The sequence below is a fragment of the Thalassophryne amazonica genome, chromosome 9, assembly GCF_902500255.1.
Source record: "Thalassophryne amazonica chromosome 9, fThaAma1.1, whole genome shotgun sequence".
NCBI lineage: Eukaryota > Metazoa > Chordata > Actinopteri > Batrachoidiformes > Batrachoididae > Thalassophryne > Thalassophryne amazonica.
The window spans coordinates 52,698,651-52,718,800 of NC_047111.1; the positions used below are offsets into that span (position 1 = coordinate 52,698,651).

Sequence of the window (20,150 nt, forward strand, 5' to 3'; positions counted from 1 at the left end):
GAGGACTCTTGATGAAGTAGACGTCTTTGTAATCCATCTCTGGCTATTGTTTAGGATTGTCTAACCAGTCATCTGCAATAATCTTATACGGGTATTTTCGGATTCCTGCCAACTCCAGCTTCTTTCTGTATCAATTCCATGCCTCAGGTGGCAAATTCTCTTCGTAGTGATACAAGTAGATCATCAAAAAAACAAACTTGGAAGTAGAGAAACAACGAACTTTGTGGACGTGCTCACATTTCCCCCAAACAAAGATGGCACCTAGAAATTCCGTCACGTGTGACATCACGCCGACTGTGAGAATCCCGAGGCGTTCCCAGGCCAGTGTGGAGATATAATCTCTCCACCTAGTCCTGGGTCTTCCTCATCTGGGCTGCCATCAACACTCTGATATTTTGCCCTCGGCTCCTGTCGGGAAGAATTCATGTCGGTCTCTTAAGGCGATTCTGCGACACTGCTGTAAACGTTAGGCTTAGCAGCGACAGCTAACAGAGCTAATCACAACAAATGAAGTCAGCTGATCAACTTTAGAGGGGGAAAAAAAATCAAAGAAACAGCACTAACAGCCGCGGATGAATGCAACAGTGACTCGTTTACTGCCCAATAAATCAAAATGTAACGGCTTAATATTCCTTAGGATCTTTATAACGTTATCTTTTGTTGTTTTTTTTTAAAACCACCCGCGTCACACGTTTTTTTTCTCTTCTCCTCTTGTCCCCCTTCCTTCACTTGTATCCATGACAACCAGGAGGCGTACTCCACTATACGTAGAAGAATTCCAACAACATGATTCGGTGCAAAGCTGCCGCACAGCGTCACAGAAAACGGACCTTCAAACCTGTGAGCAGAGCCAGCTGCAAGGTTTATTGTTCTTCACTGGAGTCACAGCTGTGATATCAAAGGTTCACAAATAAGGCATGAAACAGGCTTCGAGCACTGCTGGGATTCACACCTGACCATTTAAAATGAACGATTCCACGGAGGATCAGTTATATTCAAGGTATTAGAATAATCAGTAAAGCAGATCAGACAGCACAAGGTTTAAAGAAGGACAGAAAAAATGGGTTAGAGAACAGACAGTAGAACCTTTGTAATATAACTGTGATTCAGAAGAAAATGCACGGAAGAGAACTGAATGGTTCTAAAGCCTATTAATGGCAGACTTTGTGCCGTTCCTCTATGGTTTAGCTTGGAGGAGGTCACATGTTGAATCCCTGGTGTGTAACTATGCTGTAGTGGAATGTAGAGTTCTGCAGGAAATTAGGTCACATGCTGCAGAGCACAAGGCCCAGAATAAAGGCCACTGGCACAGATTTGTTTCTGTTCTATTCCTGGATTTGTTCCTAGGCTTTGGAAAAGTCAAGACATCTACCCTATAAAATGCAACAGATTGCTAGATGAGGACATCCCCTCCAGATTGATCCACACAGAAGGGCCACATGTGGGAAGCGAACCCATGACCTTGGTGTGAGGCAACAGTGCTAACCACTAATCCACCATGATTTTATTTATAAATTTTAAGATACTCTCAGGATTATTTCAGGCATCAAGTTTGATTTCATAAAATTTTGTTTGGTATAGTTCGTTTTTCCATGAAATCTATTAATTTAATTGCAGGCAAATGGACCTGAATGCAAAAAACAAAAAACAAAACAGAAGCTAGCAAAGCAGTCTTCAAGCCCTATGTACTGCTGCTGTCATTGGCCCATTAAAAATGTGGGCTGAGCTACGACCAATTTGTTCAGTCTGTTAAGCAGCAAACTGAGCTTGTGCATGTTCTTTGGAAACTCAGGTTTCATGCAAGCGTAAAGAATCCTGCCCTCTTCAGCACAGGATTGTGAAAGAAATATCACAGTGATAAACTCTTGAAGTACATTACATCACAGTAAAAATTGAAAATGAAGCAACCTTGGAGAGACAATGTGAAAATTGGTTGATTTGGATTGTTCTGTTAACAAAAACAAAAACAACAACAACAAAAAAAGTAAAAAGCATGCTTTGAGAGCACTATAACCCCTCTGGCAAATGCTGCTTTGGCACAAGTGTTTGTGACATTCTCATGACATTTCAAGTTATGTGATAGTTGATTTCAGAATGCAGACACCAACTCAGAAAACTGGCAGTGCCTAGGTTTGTTAATCAAGGACCATAACTCTGCCAAAATGTGTCAATTTTGTACAATATTACAATTTGCGTATTACTGACCAATAACAAGGAATTGGATGAAGTTTCATGAAATTCCTCCTAAAAATGTAATGGAGTTGATGTCAGAATGCAGGCACCCACTCGTGAAACCGACAGAGTCCAGATTTGTGAATCAAGAGCCACAACTCTGGTAAAACAGGGCCAATTCAAATGATATGATAATATATGTATTACCAACCTACAACAAGAACTTGCACCAAGTTTTATGAAATTCCTCCTAAAAACGCAATGGAGTTGATGTCAAAATGCAGGTACCTACTAAGAAACTGACAAGAGTCCAGATTTGTGAATCAAGAGCCACAACTCCAGTAAAACGGGGCTAACTCGAATAATATGATAATATGTGTATTACCAACCTACAACAAGAACTTGTACCAAGTTTTATGAAATTCCTCCTAAAAACGCAATGGAGTTGATGTCAAAATGCAGGTACCTACTAGGAAACTGACAAGAGTCCAGATTTGTGAATCAAGAGCCACAACTCTGGTAAAATGGGACTAACTCGAATAATATGATAATATGTGTATTAGCAACCTATAACCATGACTTTTACCAAGTTTCACAAAATTCCTCCTAAAATGTGAGAGGAGTTGATTTCAGAATGCTTATACCCTTTTTGGGACAGACAGACAAACAGAAATTGCCATGACATAATCCCCATTCAGGCCTTTGATCAGAGGGGGATTAAAAAACAAAAAACAAAACAAAACTTGGCTTGAGTAGGCACACAGTTGGCAGAGTTAGAGTTCTTTACAATCAGGTTCAGGACCAGGACATCAAAATGTCCTTAAACATAACAACAGTTTTTGACACTACTTTCAACTTTCCCCTTCGATTAAAGGCAGCTAGATGATATAAATCACATTGAATCTATCTAGCTGGAGGCTAAAAGAAATGCTCAGCATCACCTAGAGCAATTTTCTGTCCAAAGTTTGATGAATAGAAGTTTGTGATGGTGGCTCTTTGTCCAGTACTTGAGAGGTACTGTCTCAGCCTGGTGTATTATAGCCAGTACGTGTGCATGAGTTATACACACTACAGTGCACGGAACTTTTGACTGCTGCAGATTCAATTTGCCACTGACACATTGTGTGTCTTAAATCAGATGGATGGTCAGAGCCTGAGGGAACACAGTGCTCACTTTCCCTGACACCCTTATGGGATTATCTTTGTTTGCACCATAATGTCTTGGTCCCCCCAAAATAACCTACAAGAAAGTCTGTTCTGCCTCATCCACCAACTCTGTCCTTATCTTTTCCTTTATCTTCATCGCAACTGAAAGAGAGCGCCAATGATCAGACTTTAAATAATTCTCACAATACTATAGCTGATAATGTGATTTACCAACATAGGTGTAATTATTGTCACCTTTATTATCACAAATTTCACTGCACAGACAGACAAAACAGACCATAATCAGCTAACACCATCCATCCCTGACAACAATGAGATAATTCTGCATGGGATAGTGACCAAGTAGTGACCAACATGACAATAGCTAGGTCTGCCATCACAGATTTGAGCAAAGGTTTACCAATATTTTCAAAATGTCAACACTACAGTGAAATTACAGCGTTTGCATTGAGTCACCGAATGTGACTTCTTGGTTTTATCATCTCGCAACAACATCCCATGAAGGCTCTTGCGAGAACTTTAATACCAATAACCATGCAATGGATGAGTCAGTCCTGCTAAATACTGCCATTTCGTTGTTGTTTAAAGGTATAAGTCCATCCATGTCGGTTTACTTTTTAAATGCGTTTCAAAATTACAGCACCTTTTCATGAAGGGAACATATTTATCTGAGGGGAATTCCATAGTGAATATTTTATTTTCCTTTTAATGCCGTCTTCAGGAGGGTGTGTGTGGGTGCACATGTGTGAGTTTTTGAAATGACAGGAAGGCCCAAAATTATACACATAATACCCCACAATGGAAATGTGAATAAAGTTTTTTTTTTAAGATTTTTGCAAATTTATTGAAAAAAAAAAAAACCCCACTCAAATCACATGTACATAAAAATTCACAGCCTTTGCCATGAAACTCAGACTTAAGCTCAGGTGCCTCCTGTTTCCACTGATCATCCTTGAGATGTTTCTACAGCTTAAACGGAGTCCACCTGGGGTAAATTCAGTTGACTGGACATGATTTCAAAAAGCACACACCTGTCTACATATAAGGTCCCACACTTGACAGTGTATGTCAGAGCACAAACCAAGCATGAAGTCAAAGGAATTATCTGTCGACCTACGAGATAGGATTGTCTCAAGGCACAAATCTGGGGAAGGGTACAGAAAAATTTCTGCTGCTTTGTAGGTCCCAATGAGCACAGTGGCCTCCATCATCCATAGATGGAAGATGTTCAGATCCACCTAGTCTTCCTAGAGCTGGCCGCCTGTCTAAGCAATCGGATGAGAAGGACCTCAGTCAGGGAGATGACCAAGAACCTAATGGTCACTCTGTCAGCGCTCCAGCATTCCTCTGTGGAGAAAGAAGAACCTTCCAGAAGGACAACCATCTCTATAAAAATCCACCAATCAGGCCTGTATGGTAGAGTGGCAAGATGGAAGACACTCCTTAGTAAAAGGCACATGACAGCCCACCTGGAGTTTGCCAAAAGGCACCTGAAGGACTCTCAGGCCATGAGAAAGAAAATTCTCTGGTCTGAGGAGAAAAAGATTGAAGTTTTGGTGTGAATGTTGGGCGTCATGTTCATCACCTAGCCCAGGGGTGCCCAAGTTTGGTCCTCAAGATCTACCTTCCTGACACTCTTAGTTGTCTCCCTGTTCCAACACACCTGAATCCAATGAAAGACTCGTTAGCAGGCTTTTAAGGAGCCTATCACCTACTTGGGCACTCCTGACCTCGCCAATACCATCGCTACAGTGAAGCATGGTGGTGGCAGCATCATGCTGTGGGGACATTTTTCAGCAGCAGGAACTGTGAGACTAGTCAGGATTGAGAGAAAGATGAGTGCAGCAAAGTACAGAGACATCCTGGATGAAAACCTGCTCCAAAGCTCTCTTGACCTCAGACTGGAGCGAAGGTTTATCTTTCAACAGGACAATGACACTAATCACACATCCAAGATATCAAAGGAGTGGCTTCAGGACAACTCTGTGAATGTCCTTGAGTGGCCCAGCCAGAGTCCAGACCTGAATCCGATTGAACATCTCTGGAGAGATCTGAAAATAGCTGTGCACCAACACTCCCCATCCAACCTGATGGAGCTTAAGAGGTGCTGAAAAGAGGAAACTGCCCAAAGATAGGTGCACCAAGCTTGTGGCATCATATTCCATAAGACTTGAGACTGTAATTGCTGCCAAAGGTGCATCAACAAAGTACTGAGCAAATGGTGTGAATACTTAAGTACATGCGATTTCTAAGTTTTTTATTTTAAATGAATTTGCAAAAATTTAAAAACAAAATTCTATATTGCCATTAAGGGGTGTTGTGAGTAGAATTTTGAAGGAAAAATCTATTTACTGCCATGCTGGAATAAGGCTGTAACAACAAAATGTGGAAAATTGAAACACTGTGAATACGTTCTGGATGCACAGCATATACACTAAGGCTCATGTCTTTTTCAAAAACGTGGAAGATTCCAGAAATTGAATTAATTATAGTCTCGGCCCAAATGTCAGATTGTTTTGGTATAAGATGGTGGACCCCCGCCCCTCAAGACTTAAAAGAAGGAAATAAAATGCAGTCAAAAGTTCCCTAGTTAACCCCTATTTATAACATTCATTTCACATCTTTAAATTTCTGGAATGTTTTCATAATCTTCATCGTTGCTTAAATAAGCATTCATTTTTTTGTATGCACCCTTAAGCTCACTTAAAATTCGACAGTGAAAAAACAAATATATTCTTGTTGTAATGTTGTAACACGACATGAATAGAAAATATGTGCGCATGGAAAAACGTCGAGTTGGAATGCTTCCAGCCAAGGTGTGTGAAATTTTACTTTCACTACTCGAAATAATGAAAACCAACCATGCATTGTGGAGTATACAGCGGAAAGAGAACATGGTGCCAGCATCAACTTGAGCTTTGGCCAGACACAGCAAAGAGGCGTGTTTGTGTCTGAGTAGATGGCGAATGACATGATGAGGTGCAAGGGTTCAGTGAGCAGAGCTGAAATGAAAGCATGGATTCCCCTCACTGAATCAATGCCCTGTGGCAAAGAACAAATGGAATTTGCACCAAGCTTAACGATCTATTTCACACTTCAGTTGATCCTTTTCCACCGGCATTGCAATTCAGCCGAGGTTATGCACTTTAATATTGTTAAATCTCTGTGATTTCCACTTATGTCACTGCATGGACCTGTCTGCAGCCTCCAGCTGGTGCAACGCTTTCACTTCAAAGACAAACACAGTGGCGGCGCCAGGAAATTTTTGTTGGGGGGGGCTGAGGGGGAGCTGGGGTAAAAGTTGGAGGGGTTCCACAAAATGTCGTCGAAATGAACAATATATAGTAAATTGCTTTATAAATGCCAAGGTATATGTTTTAGTCAGCCATGCTCCTCTAAAATGTGGTATCAGTGCACACACATCACTTAGAATGATTGCAAGTTCAGTAAGCTTGCACGTAGGTATACAAACTGAATTCATTGAAATGGTGCTCAAGACAATGCATGGAATCAACCTTACACAAATCGTCTATATCAAAGATTTATTGCCAATTTAACACTGAGGTCATAACCATTCGATAAAAGTAAGTAAAAGATATAGCCTGAGAAACTTAGTTGTAAACAATATACAAAAAAGTGATTCTTTATGAAGTTTGTATACAATCTAGCCCAAATATTCTTTGATTTGTACACGTGCTTTGTGATCCACAAACACAAATTTCTGATTTGTAACTTGTGTGTGGGTTTTTACAAATAAATGTTTATTTGCAAAACTGAAAATTCTGTTTGTGAAGGGTGATTCAACACTGGTGGATCACTGAACACACACATTCATCACTTTGCTCAGTTATGTAATATTGAGACATTCTCAGCGCAAAACTGCAGTTGATATCCACAAATATGTCAGTCGGTATTCACATTATTGGCAGAATTATTGGGGGGGGCTGAGCCACCACTGGACAAACATCAAATCAAATCAATTTTATTTATATAGCGCCAAATCACAACAAACAGTTGCCCCAAGGCGCTTTATATTGTAAGGCAAGGCCATACAATAATTACGGAAAAACCCCAACGGTCAAAACGACCCCCTGTGAGCAAGCACTTGGCGACAGTGGGAAGGAAAAACTCCCTTTTAACAGGAAGAAACCTCCAGCAGAACCAGGCTCAGGGAGGGGCAGTCTTCTGCTGGGACTGGTTGGGGCTGAGGGAGAGAACCAGGAAAAAGACATGCTGTGGAGGGGAGCAGAGATCAATCACTAATGATTAAATGCAGAGTGGTGCATACAGAGCAAAAAGAGAAAGAAACACTGAGTGCATCATGGGAACCCCCCAGCAGTCTAAGTCTATAGCAGCAAAACTAAGGGATGGTTCAGGGTCACCTGATCCAGCCCTAACTATAAGCTTTAGCAAAAAGGAAAGTTTTAAGCCTAATCTTAAAAGTAGAGAGGGTGTCTGTCTCCCTGATCTGAATTGGGAGCTGGTTCCACAGGAGAGGAGCCTGAAAGCTGAAGGCTCTGCCTCCCATTCTACTTTTACAAACCCTAGGAACTACAAGTAAGCCTGCAGTCTGAGAGCGAAGCCCTCTATTGGGGTGATATGGTACTATGAGGTCCCTAAGATAAGATGGGACCTGATTATTCAAAACCTTATAAGTAAGAAGAAGAATTTTAAATTCTATTCTAGAATTAACAGGAAGCCAATGAAGAGAGGCCAACACGGGTGAGATATGCTCTCTCCTTCTAGTCCTTGTTAGCACTCTAGCTGCAGCATTTTGAATTAACTGAAGGCTTTTCAGGGAATGTTTAGGACAACCTGATAATAATGAATTACAATAGTCCAGCCTAGAGGAAATGAATGCATGAATTAGTTTTTCAGCATCACTCTGAGACAAGACCTTTCTAATTTTAGAGATATTGTGCAAATGCAAAAAAGCAGTCCTACATATTTGTTTAATATGCGCATTGAATGACATATCCTGATCAAAAATGACTCCAAGATTTCTCACAGTATTACTAGAGGTCAGGGTAATGCCATCCACAGTAAGGATCTGGTTAGAAGATTTGTGGGGCCAAGTACAATAACTTCAGTTTTATCTGAGTTTAAAAGCAGGAAATTAGAGGTCATCCATGTCTTTATGTCTGTAAGACAATCCTGCAGTTTAGCTAATTGGTGTGTGTCCTCGGGCTTCATGGATAGATAAAGCTGGGTATCATCTGCGTAACAATGAAAATTTAAGCAATGCCGTCTAATAGTACTGCCTAAGGGAAGCATGTATAAAGTGAATAAAATTGGTCCTAGCACAGAACCTTGTGGAACTCCATAATTAACCTTAGTCTGTGAAGAAGATTCCCCATTTACATGAACAAATTGTAATCTATTAGATAAATATGATTCAAACCACCAAACCACAAACATGAAGATAAGAATACTGATTCATCAACTTCACAAGGTGAATAGCAACGGAAACTATGCCGTTAGAGACAATAAGCGTCATGCTTTGTTGATGTTGTGATTGAGTCTGCCAACAGGGAAACAGGTCACACATGCATGCAGGCAGAGTGAGTGAGGAAGAATTCAGAAAGCTCAGAAGCACCAACACCACCAGGACGGGGACTCGCAGAGGGTGAACAGCTCATTTACATACACCTCTGTCTGGAAAAGATTAATTAAGCTGAAGGTGCAAGAGAGGAAAAAACATCAACAACCATGCAGTAGACAGGCAGTAAAGGGCAGCCGCAAGGCGCACTGTACCCAGCCAACAGGTTTCACATCACTTCTTACACGCCGCTCACACATGCCACAAACACCCTGTGGCTGCTTCTGGTATAGAGACTGTAAAGAAGCACAAACTGTGGATTGTAGCGAATTGTGTTTAAGTTTTATTATATGACTCTTTTATTGTTGAATATCTCTTGATAATCTCTTTTTTTTAATTGCTTAGTGTGTTGACTGGTTTTGCACCTTGATTTAAAATATGGGCAGCACTGTTGCCTCACAGCAAGAAGGCCATGGGATCGAGTCCCATCTGTGGCCTTTCTGTGTGGAGTTTGCATGTTCTCCCCGTGTCTGTGTGGGTTTGCTCCCGGTGCTCCGGCTTACTCCCACATTTACAGACATGCAGGTGAATTGTAAACTTTATAATTGTCCAGGTCTCCCTTGCAAAAGAGATCTTGATCTCTATGGGACTAACATGGTTAAATAAAGGTTAAATTAAAATTAAATGGCGTGTTATCACCAAAGAGAAAGAACTCAGCTGGCTCTACCAGTCACAGAGCGTGGTACATGATAGCAATCAGTACTGTGTATCATCTCGATTTTACTCATCACACTACTTCAACTGCTTAAATGGGATCAGGTCGCGACCCAGGGGATCTCAATGTTAGAGCCTTTCAAACCAAAGCCCTATTCACCAAAATTTAAAATTTCCAAAAAACAAACAAACAAACAAAAAAAAAAAACCTTTTTGGATTTGTAAACCCATATAAATGGTTATTACAATATATATAGTATTTTAATCATTCAAAATATCATGGCTGAAAAAATTGTTTAATTGTCAAGTAATAATTGTTTTAAATGATGCAACTCAATTTTTTCAAAACTATGTTCTGAATTGAAGAATTACTCTTTTATTTCAAACATTTTTACAGTACAATTAATTATTTCCTTAAATGTTGAAATGGTGGAAAATAAATGTTTTGTCATATCCTTAACTGTCATGTTTGCAATTTGTTGAATAAAAAAGGACAAGCACTCAACATACATGGTATTTATGACCATAACAAGGCATATTTTTAAGAAAACGAGAAAGATGCATTTGGTATGTTTTCAGCCATCATCTTGGATATTGGCAGCCATATTGGATTTAGCATTTGTGTGTGTGAAAAACTGAACATCAAATATGGTATTTAGTGTGTGATTAGAATTATATTTTGTGTTCTAGTTGACATTTATATGTGTTTAAAGGAAAACATTTTATTTCATAAAATTTTGGTTGATGGGGAGTCACTTTTAAAGGTTGTGAACTCAAAAAGTGACAATACTGATTGCCATCATGCTGAAATTAACTCTTGAGATGCATAGCTTTCAGAAAAATATAGTAAGCATTTTCCTACCCAAGTCCTTAGGAGCCAAATTTAGTGGGTCTGGCCCAGACACTATTTTACTCCCCCGCATTCAATTCCTCTAAACCAGTGGTGGCCACAGCTAACCAAAAAGATAGCTTTGATAACCGCTAATCCACTAACTGAAAAGTTAACTTTTCTAACGATAAACTGATAAAAAATTTAACGGAAGCTACAGCTAACCGATAACCCCTAACTTTTAGTATTGACTCTGGTACATTGTCAGCTACTGACAAGCCAATTTTGAGTTTAAACACCGCTGATGCTTCTGAGTCGAATCAAAGGCAATCAAAAGCCCAACACAAACAATGAGTCTGAACTTCTGTCTTTGTACCCCCTGCCCACTGCTGTAAGGAAGAGTCATTTACATTCACAGCATACAGTGCCCCTAATGTGGGCAAAAGGCATAAATGGAAAAGAAGGTTTGGCTTATGGTTTGATTTAAAAACCAAGATAATTTAAACAAAAAAATTAAAAGATATTTGTGATATTTTCACTTTGTAAAAATGACAGAGTTAACGTTAATATCAATAAACCGTCCAGAACTAGACATAGATAGATATATTCTTTATTTGTCAGTTTAAAACTGAAATTCATTTTGCATCCCTGGGAGGCTTGTTTAACCCTCTGGGGTCCAAGGGCATTTTTTGGACAATTCACTCGCCTGGCATAAATGTTTTATTATTGCTGTTAACAGCTATCCCTGCATCCCACAATCAAGTTTTATGTCTCCTTTTTTTCAGGATAACCTGTGCTTTCAGAATATATATGTTTTTGTTGTGTTTTATAAGTGTAGTAAAGGTTTACAATCAAAAATAGGCAAGGAAAAAATAAAGTGAAAAATAATTTTCCACACACATTTATTCAAAACACACAGCAAACTATAATAAACAACTGTTTTGACACTTTATAAAGGTAATTTGAGGTCTTGTGTAAAAGTCTGTACAACAAAAAGGTTCAAACAATAAACACAAATGCACATTTTGAACAATATATACAAAATGGTCTATGCGTTTTGTTGTCCATTGATATGGTAAACAGTGCTTTATGCAGAGAAAGCAACAGAGTTATCCAGTAACATTCACATACAAACTAGTGGAGCAATCCTGATAGTTACACAATCTTTGTTTGAGCACGTGAGATTGTCATCAGAGGCTCTCCGTGTGCCCCTGCTTTCACTGATCGCTGTGCGTAATGGCGCAGGGCACACTGAGTATGTACTAATTAGTATGTACTCATTGGAGCACCCAGGGGGCTATTCAAACGGGCCAACTAGTAACACATTACTCCTGAAAACGATCTTTGGCTTTTCACATGAGGTAAATCTGCCCTACGATTGGATTTTGGAAAACCATGTGACGGTGAACCACTTCCGATTGGACACTCACATTGCGCACGTCATCACACAGCTTCTATGAGGAGTACAAAGATGGCCGATGACTGCCTCGAAAGTCTGTGGAGTTAACTTTTCAGCAAAAAAAAAAAAAGTAAGTTTCTATCTCACGTTTCAAAAGTTATTTATAATTTAGTAAAGCTTGTTCTTAACCGTTGTATACGAGGGCGTCGACCCCAGAGGTTTAAAAACATACAGTGAGTGACCACCCAGACACCCTATGATGATCACACTACCAATAAATACACCACATACACAAATACAAACACATGGTGTTCACACTAGATAAAAACACAAGTACAAGTGCAAATCCCGAGTCTCCCGCCCCACCTACGACATAAGTGCTTGCGTGGTCATCTCAACAATTTCACCTACTTTTTCATGTTGTTTGATTTCCTGTTTTGTGTTTCTTCAGCTTTGTAAAACTTTGTAAAAACCTTGTGATTGTTAGAATGGCCTAAGCAGTCGGTCACCCATGAGTCTGGTCTGCTTGAGGTTTCTTCCTCACTACCATCAGAGGGAGTTTTTCCTTACCACTGTGACCTGGCCTGTGTGCTTACTCTAACAGGGTTAGTAAAGTTTGACTTTACTTGTGTGAAGCTCCTTGAGGTAACTTTGTTGTGATATGGCGCTATGCAAAATGAAATAAACTGAAATGAAATGATCTCACATTTTGAGGAGTGGTTAAATATTCATCAGTTATCACAGGAAAATGAAGCAATGTTTGTTTTGAAAGGCTGCCATAGCCCCTGTTGGAGATTAATCAACATGCAGTTTGACTCTTCTGCATGTTGAACATGCATCCACGAAAAATACACAACACACAAAAAATTTGTAGTAATGTGCCTCTTGTGACCGTATCTACAAGGAAATTGCTTTTTTATGTTTGTTTTTCTCCCAGCTGGCTGCAGCACCTGTTGGTGCAGCACCTGTTGGTACAGCTCAGCATTCTTGGCATGTTACAAATTGGCAAAGCTGACTTTTGCCCCAAGTCCATTAGGGCACAACACCGCTTTTATTTGATTAATGTGGTTTTGATGTGAACAAGCTCGGCCTCTCTATCTCTTTAACAGACACTAACATCATGAAAGAGGTCAATTATTAACCCACACACATCCGCAAGGTATCTCTTCATTAAAGCTCTTATCCATTCCTCTCAGATGTGATAAATTAAACAAAGGGAAGCGGTGTGGTGATCAAAAGAAAAGTCAGGAAAAAATAAGCAATTCAAGAGAACTGGAACGAATGAATGAAAATGAATGAAAACTGTTTATTTCGAACATTTGATACAACAACAATTACAAGATAGATCAGTAAAGACAACAACAAAAAAGTTCCTACTGTGTACCCAACATGTCCGAAAAGGGGTAGGGTGAAGCATCAGCTTATTTATCCCTACCCCTTCTTCCCCACAACCAGTAATACCCTTTGCCACATATACACATAGATTCCTACACACCTAAACCGATATATATATATATATATATATATATATATATATATATATATATATATATATATATATATATATATATATATATATACATACATATATATACATACATATATATATATACACATCAACATACATACACATATACATACACATATACACACACATATACATATATACATATATATACACATATATATACACAAACATAAATATACAGCTACACATACCTACTTACATACAAAATACTATATATTTACAAGCCGAAGCAAAAAACAAAAACACCCTAACCCTCATTACCCTTCCTCCTCCCTATACCTAGAAAAAAACATATTTTTGTACCGCTGTTTGAACTGGTTCATGCTTGGACATTGCTTGAGCCCCACTCCCAATCTGTTCCACATCCTCACCCCACAGACAGAAATACAGAAACCTTTTAATGTTGTTCGTGCCCACTGATGCTTTAAATTAAATTTCCCCCTCAGATTGTAATCCCCTGATCTGTTAAAAAACATATTTTTAATATTTGCTGGAAGTAAATTGTTTATTTAATAATATTTAAGTCACCACAAATGAACACAGATTTTTGATTAGTTTTTGAGAACATTTTTCCCATACAGTCAGTGAATGTTTCAATACTAGATCCTGGTGCTCTATATATACAGCTGACTAATACATTTTTGCTTTTTTCTTCACATATTTCAATAGTTATACATTCTAATAAGTTATCAATCACAGTTGTCATATTGTCTACTATTTTATAATCCATGTTCTTATCCACATACACAGCCACTCCTCCTCCACTCTTATTCTTTCTGTTTACACAATTAAATTCATATCCATCCAGTTCAAAATCCATTCCTTTATCTTCATTGATCCATGTTTCTGATATAGCAATTATGTTAAATATTTTTTTAAACTGACTTAAATATTCTTTAATGTTGTTAAAGTTTGCATATAGACTTCTGCTGTTGAAATGGATTATTGATAATTTGTTATCCGTTTTAATGATCCGATTAAACTGTTCATCTGTATAATAGCAACAACTGTCATTGATATTTGAGAAGAAATTATTGTCCGGGTCTATATCGTGCTCCAATACCAGTACATTGTGGTCTGTGTATTTAAATGTTCTCAGTTCTACTTTTCCATGATCAGCAATCCTTTGAGTTATATCCTTCTTGTCTCCAGATGTAGATGAATAGGTTCCTCTGGTCTGTGTCATGGTGTTGTGATGTGTTTGTGTCCTCATACCTTATTGGTCGTATTTGTCCAGTTCCTCGATGTTCCTGATTATCATAACCTTCGCTTGTTCTGGTGTTCCATTCAATTTGATAAATGTTTTGCAGTTGGATGTCCATGTCTGTTGAATTTTTCCCTGCTTTTTTAAGAAACGAGCTTTCCTGGCGATGTCTGTGTTTCTTTTGGTAAGATGTTCATTGATGAATACGTTTGTTCCTTTAAGTTTCCGTCCCTGTTTTAACAATGCCATTTTATGTTTTCTGTTGACAAACCTCATTATAACAGCTCGCTTGTCTCCATCCTCTCTCCTGGGCAGGGGGTGGCACGCTTCAATGTTATTACAGTCCATTTGAATACCTTTAGATTGATAGATAAATAGAATAAGAAGCAAAGTCAGGAAACCAAGACAATTAAGAGAACTCATACATAAATAGATACACACACACACACACACACACAAAATATATATATAGATATATATATATATATATATATATATATATATATAGATATATATATATATATATATATATATATATATATATATATATATAGATAGATAGATAGATAGATAGATACACAACCAGCCTCACAACCGCAGACCACGTGTAACCACACCAGCCCAGGACCTCCACATCCAGCACGTTCACCTCCAAGATAGTCTGAGACCAGCCACTCGGACAGCTGCTGAAACAATCGGTTTGCATAACCAAAGAATTTCTGCACAAACTGTCAGAAACCGTCTCAGGGAAGCTCATCTGCATGCTCAGTGGCCCATGGTGGCGGTGGGGTTATGGTATTGGCAGGTGTCTGTTATGGACGAAGAACACAGGTGCATTTTATTGGTGGCATTTTGAATGCACAGAGATACCGTGACGAGATCCTGAGGCCCATTGTTGTGCCATACATCCAAGAACATCATCTCATGTTGCAGCAGGATAATGCACGGCCCCATGTTGCAAGGATCTGTACACAATTCTTGGAAGCTGAAAATGTCCCAGTTCTTGCATGGCCGGCATACTCACCGGACATGTCACCCATTGAGCATGTTTGGGATGCTCTGGACCGGCGTATACGACAGCGTGTACCAGTTCCTGCCCATATCCAGCAACTTCGCACAGCCATTGAAGAGGAGTGGACCAACATTCCACAGGCCACAATTGACAACCTGATCAACTCTATGTGAAGGAGATGTGTTGCACTGCATGAGGCAAATGGTAGTCACACCAGATAGTGACTGGTATCCCCCCCAATAAAACAAAACTGCACCTTTCAGAGTGGCCTTTTATTGTGGACAGTCTAAGGCACACCTGTGCACTAATCATGGTGTCTAATCAGCATCTTGATATGGCACACCTGTGAGGTGGGATGGATTATCTCAGCAAAGGAGAAGTGCTCACTATCACAGATTTAGACTGGTTTGTGAACAATATTTGAGGGAAATGGTGATATTGTGTATGTGGAAAAAGTTTTAGATCTTTGAGTTCATCTCATACAAAATGGGAGCAAAACCAAAAGTGTTGCGTTTATATTTTTGTTGAGTGTGTATATATATTAGATTAGATAGAGCTTTATTAATCCCTTGGGAAGGCTCCCTCAGGGAAACTGAGGTTCCAGTAGCATTGTAATAAAGCAGCATGCAGGGTAAGAAGCACATAGAGTATCAAAAGTGAAAAAAAAGTTTATATATATATATATATATATATATATATATATATATATATATATATATATATACACGAGGGCTGTCAATAAAGTAACAGTCCTTTTTATTTTTTTCAAAAACTATATGGATTTCATTCATATGTTTTTACGTCAAACATGCTTGAACCCTCGTGCGCATGCGTGAGTTTTTACACGCCTGTCGGTGACGTCATTCGCCTGTGAGCACTCCTTGTGGGAGGAGTCGTCCAGCCCCTCGTCGGAATTCCTTTGTCTGAGAAGTTGCTGAGAGACTGGCGCTTTGTTTGATCAAAATTTTTTCTAAACCTGTGAGACACATCGAAGTGGACACGGTTCGAAAAATTAAGCTGGTTTTCAGTGAAAATTTTAACGGCTGATGAGAGATTTTGAGGTGATTCTGTCGCTTTAAGGACTTCCCACCGTGCGAGACGTTGCGCAGCGCTCTCAGGCGGCGGTGTCAGCCTGTTCAAGCTGAAAACCTCCACATTTCAGGCTCTATTGATCCAGGACGTCGTGAGAGAACAGAGAAGTTTCAGAAGAAGTCGGTTTCAGCATTTTATCCGGATATTCCACTGTTAAAGGAGATTTTTTTAATGAAAGACGTGCGGACGGGTCCGCGCGTCGGGACGCAGCCGCCGCGACGCTCCGCCACAGGAAAAACACCTCTGTTGAAAGCCTTAAGGACAAGTTGGAACATGTCCTGCCTGTTAAACAATTTCTCATATACTCACTCCACTGAAAGCCATCAAAAGCCGCCTGGATTTTACAAATGTTTATCAACACGGAGGTGTTTTTCCTGTGCCGCCGCACCGCGTCGGCTGCGTCCCGATGCGCGGACCCGTCTGCACGTCTTTCATTAAAAAAATCTCCTTTAACAGTGGAATATCCGGATAAAATGCTGAAACCGACTTCTTCAAAACTGGACCTTTAATCTAGGGGTGTTGTGGGGGGGACACATCCCTGCCCCACGCCCCCATTCCATCTGGATTCGACCCTGCTTCGGCGTTTGAGCACAAAGAATGGATAACATTTATTTATGCAGAAAACATGACCAGATTTACAGGTAAGAAAGTTTTATTGCATTTTCACATCATGTGGTCCTCAGAAAGAGAGTTTAGGTGCATTTGAGTGGAAAATAGTGTTAGTTGTTGACGCGTCGCGGAGGATCAGCTGTTTTTAACGACCAGATACAGAGCAGCTCAGCTCAGAATTCTAAATAAAGGAGAAAAAAGCATAAAAATGTCTTTGTAAAGCTCAGTGCAGGTGTGCTGTTGTCACTGCGCTTTAAGAGGTGAGGACGAGTCGTAGCTGCTACAGAAAACTGCGGATGAAAAGCTCACAGCTCGCTGAAAGTGGGCAGTTCAGGCGAACCCCGACCTCCTGCCCACGGACCAAGTTTAATGCTGCTATCGACCCACAATGCAAAAATAATAGTAACACACAGTGACTTGGAGAAGTAACTTTAGTCTGATTACTGATTTGGAAAGATTAACGCGTTAGATTACTTGTTACTAAAAAAGTGGTTAGATTAGAGTAACACGTTACTAAGTAACGCGTTACCGGCATCACTGTATATATATATATATATATATATATATATATATATATTATATATATATATATATATTATATATATATATATATATTATATATATATATATATATTATATATATATATAGTGCAGCAGATAAGAGAATATTTAGAGCGGAATCCCGCAAATGGTGATAAAAGCATCAAATTCAGCAGAAATAGTCCTCAGACAATCCTCTTCTGAAAAAAAGGATTGCACACTTGAATTTTCAGTTGGCGTTCAGGTAGAGGTCAATTGAAGAATTACAAAGGAGTCAAAATGGAAAGATGCTCAAATCATATTGAAACCTATGCCACATTATTTGCCTGATCATAAAGATTCCATAAAGGTATAGTTTAGACTATCTGTGACTGAATTCTATTACTGGATAAAAACAGCAAGAATGGTGTCGGTTTATACAGGGGTCAAATGTTAAAGTTGCTCCAATTTTTGGTAAAAAGTGATGCAAATTACTAGTTGAGTTAACACAGTTTTAAAAAGGAATAGTTTGGACCATGTATCATCCTTACCTATCACGTTATAGACACAGACCTTGTTTGACCTTTACTTTGGAGACCAAACATTCAACACTGTCAAAACTATTCCATTTATTAATCCTATTAGCTCAACCAATAATTTGCATCACTTTTTACCAAAATTGGAGTAACTTTAACTTTTGACCCCTGTACAAAATGAAACTGAGCTTTGTCACCATTCTTGCTGTTTTTATCCTGGAACTCCATAGAATTCAGTCACAGATAGTCCAAACCATACCTTTTTGGAATCTTTATGATCAGGCAAATAATGTGGAATATTTTTCAATATGATTGGAGCATCTTTTAATTTTGACCTCTGTGTAATTCTTCAATTGACCCCTACCTGACCACCGAATGAAAAGTCAAGTGGCCAATTGTTTTTTTTTTTTTTTAAAAAAAAGAGTGTCTAAGGAGTATTTCTGCCGAATTTGATGCTTTTATCACCATTTGCATGATTGTTTCAGTTATCTGCTGCACTAATATGCTAGACTGCACACATTTCTTCCTAAATTTCACAACTTGGATTTCTAGCAGGTGGAGGAGTAAATGAAGAGTGAGTAAAGGTATCCATGCTCAGTGTTCTGAGGAACATGGTTGATGACACATTAGGAGTTTGATAAGCACATGATTATAAGAAAAATGAGAGTCCGTCCTCCAATTATTGTGGTGCACACAACTGCAGATTTAAAGGCATCAACAACAAGCTCTCCACATATTGGGGAAAATTACCTCTTCCTCTGCCAATAGCTCTGAGAATAACACGTTTCCAATAGAAGAATAAAAATACAATTGGTTTGATACTGGAGTTCCAAAGGTTGGCACCTGTGCAAAAACCGAATGAAAAGAGGTTGTTTTTTTCTTCTCATTACTATTATTAAATGAAAAAAGCAATCACAAAATAACTGCCTTCATCAGGTGTGTCAAATTACATGCAGATTACAGGAATTGCATGAAACAAAACAAACAAAAAACCAAAATGATAAAACATCAACATATGATCAAGAATAAATAATCACAAATACAGTGACCCAGCTCTGTGAAAGTAGTGTAAACAGGCTTCGTTTTCTCCTCTTCGCTTTGTTAAATGGAAGTAAACAAATCTATTAGTGGTAAAAGTATTTTTTAAACCATGGGTCAGAGTTAATGGAGCAGTCACAGTAAAGCTGTGCACTGAATTGAACTGAATTGAATTCATTTATTGTCATTGCACAAAAAGTACAACGAAATTCAAAAACAGCAGCCCTCGAAGACGGTGCAAAGATTAAAGTGCAGTAAATGCATAAAATAGATAAAAAACAATGAGAAAAATACAGATAAAATCATACTGCACATTAAATTACTCTGCAGCATTCAGGGCAGCAACAGCTCTCGGATAAAAACTGTTCTTTAGTCTGATTTTTGTCACCGGTGCTTAATTTATCTGATATGATTAATCAAAAATAGCCTTGGTTGGGTTTGATTCCAGTCACTTAGATTAGATAGACATCCATAAACCAAATTATCTTATGTATGTAATGGATGTCTAACCATATGACTGATATAAAATTTTACTTACTTCATGCTTCAGTGTTTTTTGTTTAATTTTGCATTTTAGAAAGGACATTGAATATTTTGTGGAAACTAACAAAATGTTGATTTCCCTGTTGTTGTTGTTGTTGTTTCCCTGTTTCCCTGGTAAAGAATCCGTAGCCAAAGACACGCTGTTTGAACGACACACTTTTAAGAAGTCCCCTAAGAGAGCAAATATTCAGACAGAGAGGGGTGAAGGAGGCATTGCATGTGAAACAGTTGAAACCCAGCCTTAACCGG

The 20,150-nt window shown here is 38.9% G+C and overlaps 1 protein-coding gene and 1 long non-coding RNA gene across 3 annotated transcripts in view; one reads left to right on the forward strand and one right to left on the reverse strand.

Moving 5' to 3' along the window:
* Positions 1-20,150, reverse strand: part of LOC117517126 (glucocorticoid receptor-like) — a 243,476-nt gene that overhangs the window by 170,240 nt on the left and 53,086 nt on the right. The window lies entirely within an intron of this gene.
* LOC117517128 lies at positions 4,777-18,930 on the forward strand. Its single transcript, XR_004562660.1, has 4 exons — positions 4,777-4,903; positions 8,361-8,366; positions 17,374-17,378; positions 18,919-18,930. It is a non-coding gene; the product is annotated as an uncharacterized LOC117517128 (long non-coding RNA).